Source organism: Pinus tabuliformis, chromosome 8 (assembly GCF_031772625.1).
Source record: "Pinus tabuliformis cultivar Carrire ecotype Pingquan chromosome 8, CPIR1, whole genome shotgun sequence".
NCBI lineage: Eukaryota > Viridiplantae > Streptophyta > Pinopsida > Pinales > Pinaceae > Pinus > Pinus tabuliformis.
The window spans coordinates 43,084,006-43,094,620 of record NC_142294.1 but is presented as its reverse complement, the minus strand read 5'-3'; positions in this window follow the sequence as shown (position 1 = coordinate 43,094,620).

The following is a 10,615-nucleotide window of genomic DNA, read 5'->3' as shown; positions in this document are numbered from 1 at the left end:
TCCCTTGTTTCAGGGATATATGTTTAGCAATTGGAGGTTACATGCAAGGAGAATTCTGAAACCTCCCACCAAGTGTCGCTTCCTTAGATTCGTGGCATGCGCGTCACAACCTTGATGTTATCAAAACTCATCAACCAGACATTGTGGATCTCATTCCTTACATCAACTTTGCAGCGCTGACATCCCACATCACATCTAGGAGCAGTCGCCACATTCAGCTCAGTTTTTTTGGGGTAATCCCACTTCCCATGCCTTGTCCTGCATTTCTATCACTTTTTGTGTTTTCTCTTGTGGGAGTATTGTTTGCTTGATTTCTTTGAACGCTTGTTTTCATTTAGATATATACTAGCTTGTCCTAGCTCTGTTTCAGTTTCATTTCTATCTCACTATTGTCGCATGCATGAAACTATTTTTCACGGACGTTCGCCCAACAAACAAACTGCCCAACCACATGCATGTTGATCTATTTGTTGAATCTTTCATTCATGGTTTGCATGCACTATTAATCACTTCTGCTATCACTTAGCGTCAACATGCATTCACTGACTTACTTGCTTTCAGTTGCGCATCGACGAGTCGAGCCAACCTTGGCCCGGGCTCTGCCTTCACCAAGGCTGCATTGCGCAATCTGGGAAAGGAAGGCTCACATTCCTCTCTAGATTTGTGCATTCCTTCCCAACACTGGCCTCTAGGACTGTTTTGTGCATTTCTGGAGGATAGTGGTTGCTTGGCCCAAGAAATTGCGCAAATTTGTCCCTGTGCTAGCAGTCCTTCCCAACTGGAATTGCACATTGCGCAATCCCAGCAGTCAGCAGCTAGACTGGACTATGCATTACACAGTTCCAGCAGTCAGTCAGTCTCTCAGCAGCTCAGACTATGCCTTGTGCAGTCTTAGCAGTCGGTCTCCCGACCTCCCGGCCGAAATTACGCAACCTTCATGATCATGCACCCAGGTATGTTGCAAGTCAGTTCTCATGTTCATTTTGGTTTTCAACTGACAGATTGCTTGCCATGAGTGTTGCCATGTCTCTAGGTATCCCAGGTGTTCATCTACCTCTCAACAATATAGGTACAATGGTTTCCAGGAAAGCAGAGATGAAAACACCGTTCAGAGCACACATGGGAATGCAGTCAATCAAGTGTCCATGGACTTGCCTACCCACGAAGATGTCAAGTTGTTCTTAGACAAGGACATCAAGATATGACAACAACAACATCACAATGAGAAACATCATGAATAGCAGTTGAAGACAGCATACCAAATGCAACGAATGCAAGAGGAGTGTTGTTGACAACACGGAGGCGGAACAAGTTTGCAAGCTCAAGCAGGTCCATTGATGATGAAAGAAACTTTGGAGACTCTGGCTATGAAGTGACAGCGTGACATGAAGATCACGCGAAGGCAGAAGATGGAAAAAAGGAGTTTCATGTGCTAAAGCAGCAACTCAGGAAGAACATGAAGCTGCACAGACAGACGAATGAGTTACAACAGGAATAGGAACATCAGCAGGCGCAACATGCACTCACGGATGAAACTGCGCCTGTACAAGTTAAAGATCCATCCCAGCAGCTAACATGGAGCGGACATGGTGAGCAGTGTTGTTGATCGCATGCAAGGGATTCAACAGCATCCATGTCATTGTGCGCACACATGCAACCCAACCCATTCAGCACACTCACCAAGGTGAAGACAAGAAGTAATTCCAACTGGAGCTAAACAAGTACTCCGACAATTTGATGCGCATGACCACCATCGCACCCTTGAAGATCAACATGGATTTGCAGTTTTAACGATACCTCTAAAGCTCGGGCTTGAACAGTCATCTCGAATCTATGATTAAATATTTTGTGGAAATCTCAGTACAAACACAGGTCTAGAACTCAGAGAAGATTGCACTTACATATTCATATATCTGTAATAACTTGAAGCTGCCTAAGCTCGGATTACATAGGCACGGAAAAGAACATGTGGACTTTTACCATAATTGAAGCTCAAAACAAGAGAACGGTCACCTGGGCTCAGATTTGTTGGTTACTAGCACCTCGCATAGTAAGAACAGTCACTGAATTGTAGACCAATGAAGGGTGATTAGACTACGCTTTTTTTTGTAGCTACAAAAGCTCGTTTGAAGGAGTGAAGTATTTGGACAATGAAGTGTTAGCGCAGTCTCATAACATCATTTAGAGCAGTCTTGAGGACAATTTGAAAGTGAAAGTGAAGATCTTTTGGAACTAAGTTGAATCTTAACTAAAGAATTGAAGTTATCTATCTGAAGTGGACCTGAAGTTTTTGTAGAGACATATTGTAAAAGACGTTGTAGATATATCTTGGATATATCTTGCAGAAGACCTATTGTGCAGTTGTTAGAGTATTCTTGAAGACTATTTTGGAAACCTTTGGAACCTTGGAGATATTGAAGAGCAGTTGGAGCTGATATTGAGCATACCTTGAAGAGTCATCTAGAAGCTCACTGAAGACATATTATAGAGAAGCTTTAGTTGATCCTGAAGATTCTTGGAGATAATGATGCATTACTAAAGTCATCATGAGGTAAATTTGAAGGTTGTGTTTGGGTATGAATGAAGTGCAGTAGCGATACCTTCTAATTGCCAAGTTTTTCATTGATCATGTTGCGTCGAGACTACAATGAAGTTGAAGATTGGCAGGGCTCGGTGAAGAAGACTTTGGGAGTCGGGGAGTACAACCAAACATATCTTGACAAAGTGAAGCTATAGGATTGGTGTCCTTGGATTTGGTGCTCCTAAACTCAAGGTTGGTGCCTTGGATAAGATAGGGTTGATGCCCTAGATGTCGGAGCCTCATTAAAGTCCAAATAGGTGCTTGGCACATTGGAGCCTGTTATCACCCCAAGAAACTCTCCTAGGTTGTATCTCAGATATGCTCGGGAACATTACAAACTCAACAAAAAAATGTTGGAAATGGGTGGATGAATGGAAGGAATGATGCATATTCAAGCCAGATAACCACTTCTACTATGCTTAACCCCAGACATGGGTGAACACCCCCAGACTACAAGGCTTTAGACCACTAGTTACTCAGTTTGAGGATTAGGTGAATCATGGAGAATACTGACCACACCAGCAAATGCACAGGACCCTGTGATGGCTGGCTGCAACCAGTAAAATGTCTGCAAATCTATTTCCTAATGCACAGATAGGATGACAACTCTCTGGCACTAAGTAAATAGAAACCTACATAACACATTCAATGATACATACTAGACTTCAACACAAAGGTGGGATGATAGCCCCTCTAATGCTAAATATCAAGAGCACATGAAATAATGCATAACATGCACGACCTAGAACAGAGTAGAAATGGAAAGTGAGAAATTAACAGCGAAAGAAGCTTGTATTAGCTGAAAATGAAGACCAGACGTTGCAGGTATCACAGTAGTTACAGTATCCAGAAGTTGAACCTTACATCAAAACTACAACCATCAACCTCATTACATCTGTGTTCTGGGTATATATAGAGTTTGTTTACAATGATATTTTGTTGTTCTATGCGTGGAGGGGTCATAATTGACCACCAACCACATTAACTATCTAAAATGGGCCTCTGTTATGATCTGCTGCTTCAATGAATGAATTTGACATTCTCTAGTACTTTGTTGTGCTCCTCGAGCAGGTGGAGTGTTGTATGAATAAATTTCCATAACTGATAAAGGCGTTTAACTGCTCGAGGATTGTCCTTTCTCTCTCGGCCATGCTGCTCTTGAATGCGGTTGCTAAGGATTAAAGGCGCAGGGTACTGGATTCTGGCCTCGTTCTTCCTTCGAGAACATGGTACGGGTCAGGGACACGAAGATTGCATGGCGGATGCATGGGCGGGACGGGAATAAACATCAGCCGTTAGATCAAACAAACGAACGGCGGAGATCTCCTGGCGGGGGTATCGGACGAGAACGGGAGGCGGACAGACCAGGGCCGTTGGATCGCGGGCAGGCAGATCCAACGATGATCGGGGGAGGAAGCTATGCGGGGTTTAATCGGCGAGGACAGGCAAGACAGCGGTAAATGGTATTCCTACACCACCTTTGGAGCTGTGGCGGTATTCGTACAGACCCGCGCGATCCCATTCATCGGTTGACGCGTGGCCGATGGGACAGGTGGAAAACCGCTTTCCCCGCGGGTTAACAAGTGGGCATCTTGCGCGATCGGGAGGTGCGAATGTCGTCCGATCACGGCGGGAGTGGATCGGACGGTGCGGAGTTAAATGCACGTGTTTACAGCTGATGTGACAGGGAAGGACTTCGCGGGTAGCGCTTTTTGCGAAGGCGCACGGTTATATGACAGCGGTTATATGACAATTTAAACTCGACACCCGGGAGTTAAACAAAAATGGGATTATGCCAAAATTTGGAGTAAAACAGGGATTGCGGGGGGTTATGGAGTTATAAGGAAAATGAAGGAGAAGAGGAAACAAGCTACTGCGAGCCCCTTGCAAGCATAACTAGCACTGCCCAACCTGTTTTTTATCCATCAAATGTTGAAGAATATAGCAGAGCTAACACTGGCTCCTTCTAGCGATGAGATCCTCCCTGTGAGGTCTCAAGAACCTGCAGATCAATGCATTTCTGATGAAAAACAAATTAACAAAATTCCTAGTGTTCCATTGGGTATGGAGTCTGACTGATCCTACACTAAAACTGATAAAACAAAATATTTACAACTTTTAGGCCCAAAAACCTTAAACAACATAAATTTTCAAAAAATGCCCATTAACTGGGCCATCAAAAACTGCCTCTCCTCCCATACTTTTCAGTATGAAGGTGTTGTTCCCTTGAATCTGTGAAATAATAAAAGGGCCTGTCCAGAAAGCGTCAAACTTCCCATGGTTGCCTTTCTTTTCCTTTAGTGCATCCCACTTCAGAACCAAGTCTCCAACCTGAAAATTATTTGTTTTTGCCTTCTTGTCAAAGGCTTCCTTGATCTTTTTCTGATGTGTTGCAGCCTTTTCAACCAGTTTTTCTCTGATTTGATGTACCTCTGCTAAATCAGTGACCCTTCTTGCCATGTCTTCTTCCTCATTATATTCATCTTGCAGGAACTTTGCCACAGGGAGAGCTAATTGAATTGAGAATACAGCTTCAGTACCATATACCAGCCTGAATGGAGAATCTCTTGTGGATTTCTTAATGGTCACTTTGTCAGCCCACAGTACATACTTGAGCTTAGAATCCCAATTCTTTTTATTGTCCTCCAGCAGCTTCTTAATTATCCTTATCAGGCTTTTATTAGAGGATTCTGCTAGACCATTTCCTTGAGGATAATATGAGGTGGAATGAACCAGTTTAATACCCATTGAATCACACATATCCACCAATTCTTTTGCCCTGAAGGTTGCTGCATTGTCTGTGACTAATTTATGTGGACAACCAAATCTGGTATAGATATTCTCAGTCAAAAATTTCATGACCACATTATGATCAGCCTTTCTGGTAGGGATTACTTCAATCCACTTAGTGAAATAATCAGTAGCTACTAATACCCATCTGTGCTGACCACTGGAATGTGGATTGATCTCTCCAATGAGATCCAAGCCCCACTGCTGAAAAGGTCCTTTTGCATGTATTGGTTTTAAGGGCAGGGACTTCAACTGCTGCTTTCGTTCAAATCTTTGGCACCTGTCACAAGATTTAACAAATGAAATTACATCAGAAAACAAGGAGAGCCAGTAATATCCAGCTCTAAGGATTTTATGGGCTGTAGTCTTCCAATAATGGTGCCCTCCACACATGCTGGAATGAAACTGCTGCATGACTTCTATTGACTGTTCTTTGTCTAGATACCTCAAAATCACTCCAGATGGATCCCTCCAGTAGAGAAGATTTTCATTAATGCAATATTTCGCTGCCCTAAGCTTTATTGTTCTAGCTTGACTTTGAGTAATGCCTGGAGGGATTTCTAACTTCAGCAAGAATTTAACTATTGCAGAATACCAATCACAAGAAGCTAGATTTTCGGTCACTGGCTACTTTCTCCCTGGTTCAGTTGCTTCCTCTTCTTCATCTGTCGGACCGATTTGTGCAATTGTGCATAGGAAATCTATATCCAATGATCTGCAATTTTCTTCAGCTAACATTCTGGCAAGACCCTGACCTCTGACAAGTTTGGTGGGCTTTAATTCTATATTAAATTCAATCAAATTTGCAATCCATTTAGCCCTTCTTCCATCAGCATCAGGTTGTGTTAATACATCCTTTATTGCAGCAGAGGGTACATATGCAATTATCTTGGAATGCAGAATGTAAACTTGGAAAGCTTTCAAAGACTTGATAAGAGCATATGCTTGTTTCTCAATCATGTCATATCTCAGTTCAACATCCCTTAATGTTTTGATGAAAAATGCCACTGGATGCTCTAAACCCTCCTCTCTGCTTGCAATAAAACTGTTGCAAGTGTATCTTCAGAGGCAAATGAAAATATATGGAACTCCTTGCTGTAATCCGGACTTATCAAAGTGGGAGCTTCCATAATGGATTTTTTAATAGACTCAAATGATTTTCTCGTTGCATCAGTCCATCTGACCTCTGACCCTTTCTTTAACATGGAGGTAATATGCTTCAACAGTTTTGAAAAATTTGGTATAAACCTCCTTACAAAATTAATTTTGCCCAGAAATGACTGGATATCCTTCTTTGATCTCGAGACAGACAAAGTCTGTATTGCTTTTACTCTTTCTGGGTCAATTCAGACACCTACAGCAGAAACAACATGTCCTAACAGCTTGCTTTCTTCTAAAGCAAATTGTGATTTTTTAGGATTAATTGAAATCCCAAACCTTCTGCAATTCAGAAACACTTTTTTCAAATGTTGCAAATGGTTTTGATGGCTGCTGGAGTATATTGTTATGTTATCAAGGTAGATAAGGACAAACTTATCCTTCTCTCCCACAAATGCTATATCCATAGCTCTCTGAGAGGTTTCTCCAGGATTCATCAACCCAAAAGGCATCTTGGCATACATAAAAGTGCCCCAAGGAGTGGTGAATGCAGTCTTCTCTTGGTCATCTGGATGCACAGCAATTTGATTATACCCTGAAAATCCATCCAAGAAAGACATTACCTTGGCTCCTGAGACTTTCTGCAGCAAATGCTCCATCTTGGGAAGAGGGTAATTGTCTTTTTTAAAGCACTTGTTCAAGTTTCTGAAATCAACACAGAGTCTGATTTCTCCACTCTTCTTCATCACCACCACCAGGTTGGCTACGCATTTTGAATATCTAAGAGGGACTATGATTTTGGCAACCAGCAACTTTTTAATTTCCTTTTCAATCAGAGGAAGAAGCATAGGATTTATTGGTCTCAGCTTCTGCTTGAAAGGTATGGTATCTTTCTCAAGAGGGATTTTACGTTGAATAATCTTTTTATCATAGGTTTTCAGGTCACTATACTCCCAGGCAAAGACATCAGCAAATTGCTTCATTAAATTGCGGTATTCAAAACTTTGGTCAGCAGACAGATGGGAAGACAGATTTATGTATCTAGGCTGACCTGGACTCCCTATATTACGCTTACAGACTACAGATTGGTCTTCTTTTTGGGCAGCCTTGTAAGGAACATCATTTTGGTCAAACAGTGTTTCTAGAGGAATTAAACCCTTAGGAATATGATTGTTGGGAAGCTGGACAATGCTATCTTTGCCAATTTTATTTCTAAGCTGGGATTTGGGGCTTTCTTCCAAGGCTTCATTTTCTTGGTCAATTTGCATTTCGGAAAATTCATCAATGACTTGCAAAAACCTATTTATCTCATCATCATCATAAAAAACTTTCCAATGCTGGACATTATCAGGCAAGGATGGCCTATACTTCATTTGGACTTCATACACTAGTCTGGGAGGCATGGGAGGAATAAACAGAGCAGACACAGCAAGGGAATCAGCAATTTGATTTTGGGCTCTAGGAATATATGAAATACAGAAATAATCAAAGGAATCTTTGAGTCTCCATACCTCATCTCTGTATGCTTTCAGCCTTGGGTGTTTTGCCTAAAATGTTCTGTTCACTTGCTGAATGATCAAGTCAGCATCTCCAAACACCTTTATGTTCCTAATTTCTCTGTCTTTTGCTGCATTAAAGCCCAATAGGAGAGCCTCATACTCTGCTATATTATTTGTGACTTGAAAAGCCAGCTTGAACGACAGATGGGTGCTTTCTTGTTTTGGAGATATCAGCACCACCCCTGCTCCTGCAGTCTCCTTGGAACATGCTCCATCAAAAAACATCTCCCAAACCTGACTTCCTTGTACTTTCTCGACCTGAACAATTGGTTTCCTGAGCTGCATTGAGGCCCTCTGAGACTCTTCCATTTGGAGGATAAATGCTCCAAAATCAGTGTCCACAGCATATATAGAATGATTGGATGGATTCTTTTCATCACTGATGATGTATGCCAACTGTGCTTCTCTGTACAATCTACTACTTTCTCCTCCAAAAACTGGGACAGTGGCATAAGATAGATTATTCTGTAATGTCCCACCTAGTCTCTTAATCCATCCCCTGGACAGCAACATGCCAAACTTAGGAGGGACATCTACTACCACAATATCCATCATCATACTCTTCATGGGCAGCTGAGTTAGGGTAATGGCTAGGTCTTTAATCAATCCTAGGCATTTCACTTTCCTTGAATCAAAAGAGAATAAATCATGATATTGGCTAGTGATATCAAAGCCTAACTCTTCCCTGACAGCTTTAGGCATTAGATTGTGGTTGGCCCTTGTATCTAGCAGGCAGTTGTGGAGGATTTTGTCATGAATGGTCAAGGAGACATAAAATGATAGACAATTATTATCAGTAGGTTCAATCATGGGGCTAAGCACAACTTCAGTTTATCATCTTGCAAATTGACAGAGTCGGTGGGGGTTTGTGGGGTTTCCAACTCAAGAGCTTCAAGGATAGGCTTTCTAAACATTTCACTCTTTACCAACTCTACCAGAGGCACAGATATTTTTAATTTATGGACTTCTGACTCAACGCTGAAAGAGGAAGGTAACTTATCAGAACCTCTTACCTCCTGAACTGGAGCTTTGAGGATCACTAGATCAGCTGCTGGTCTTCTCTGTCTAATATTTTGTGACTCTGTTTGGATAGCAGCTCTTTGGGCAGGATTCTCTTTGACACTTTTTGCATTTGACCTCAAACTGTATCTTTATTGTTCACCAGTCTACAGAACAGCCTCTCTGTCCCATTCTTGACTTATTTGGTCCTGCAGCAAAGATTCTTCATATGCGGCCAATGTTAAAAATGCAGCACTGCCTTTATCTTCCATACAATGGATTTCATCCTCATCTTCAATCTTCTCCTCCTCCATGACTACATTTTGAAAATAATCTTTAACTTTCTGTTCTTCATTTGGTTCTTTTCCCCTCTGAATTATTTGCAACTGTTCATTTGCTCTTCTAAATGGATTTGGATTTCTTGGAGCAAATGTGTTCGGTTGCCTTGTCTTTCCTGATTTCTGCTCAACCTTCAGCTTAAATATTTCAACAGCCAATGACTCTATCATCTTAGTCATTTTGTCTAATTTGGGTTCTGAAGATGAAGCGGAGGAAGAAGAAGCATCACCTCTTTGCCTCCTTCTTTCAGCATGACTCTTTAGCCTTTCTACAGCCATGATATTAGACTCTACTTCTAGGGCTGCATCCTGCATGTCTGCCAGAGTAGCACATCTTCTTTCTCTTAATAATAGGCAGAAATCAGAGTCAAAAGCATTGGCATAAGTGAGTTTAACTGAGGTAGGGTTTGGCTTTACCTCAGCTGGTATCTTACTATACATACGGTTAAATATTTTATTGAAATCAGGCAAAGATTCCCCATTTTCCCTCTTCAGGTTACCAAACTCAGTATGGTAATATAGCAAATCTTTTTTATCTCCCCAGTGCTTCAAAAATGCTTCATCTAATGCTTCAATATCAGCAATAGATCTAGGGGCTAGTTCTCTGAACCATTTTCTAGCCTCTCCATCAAGGCTCTGAACAAAACTCTCATCCACCCATCATTTTCACTTATATCTAAGTTATCGGCATAACTATAAAAAGCCTCAAGTTGCTCTTCAGCTGTTACTCCCTCTGTACCAGTGAACTTGGGCATATATTTCTGATATTCTCCAGCAGGCATGGCATTCAAAGGAACGGGCAAGACCAGAGGTCCATACCTGGCAGCTACAATTCTTTCTATCTTCGTAAGGGCTTGCTGTCCTGCCATGACTAGGATATGTGGAAGGATACTAGCAGATTGAGCAGTATGAAACAATGAAATGGACGACAGAGACACAGGGATATTATGGACTGTATGGGAAACTTTCTTTGGACTGAGATTCAAAGGGGAACTAGATGGATAAGGAGCTCTATTAATCTCTGAAAGAATTTCTTTACTAACAGTGTTGGGCTCTAAATCTTCAAATTGTATATTCTCAGCTATAACCCTATCTTTCAGAAATGCATGAGTTTTCTTAGGCTTACCTGATCCTGATGCCCCTTTCTGTGATGTTTTCTTCAACTTGACAATCTTCTCAAGGTCAGGCACTAGAACAGCAGGTGATTTCTGAGGATTTCTCCATGTATGCCTCACAAACTGAGCCAGAAC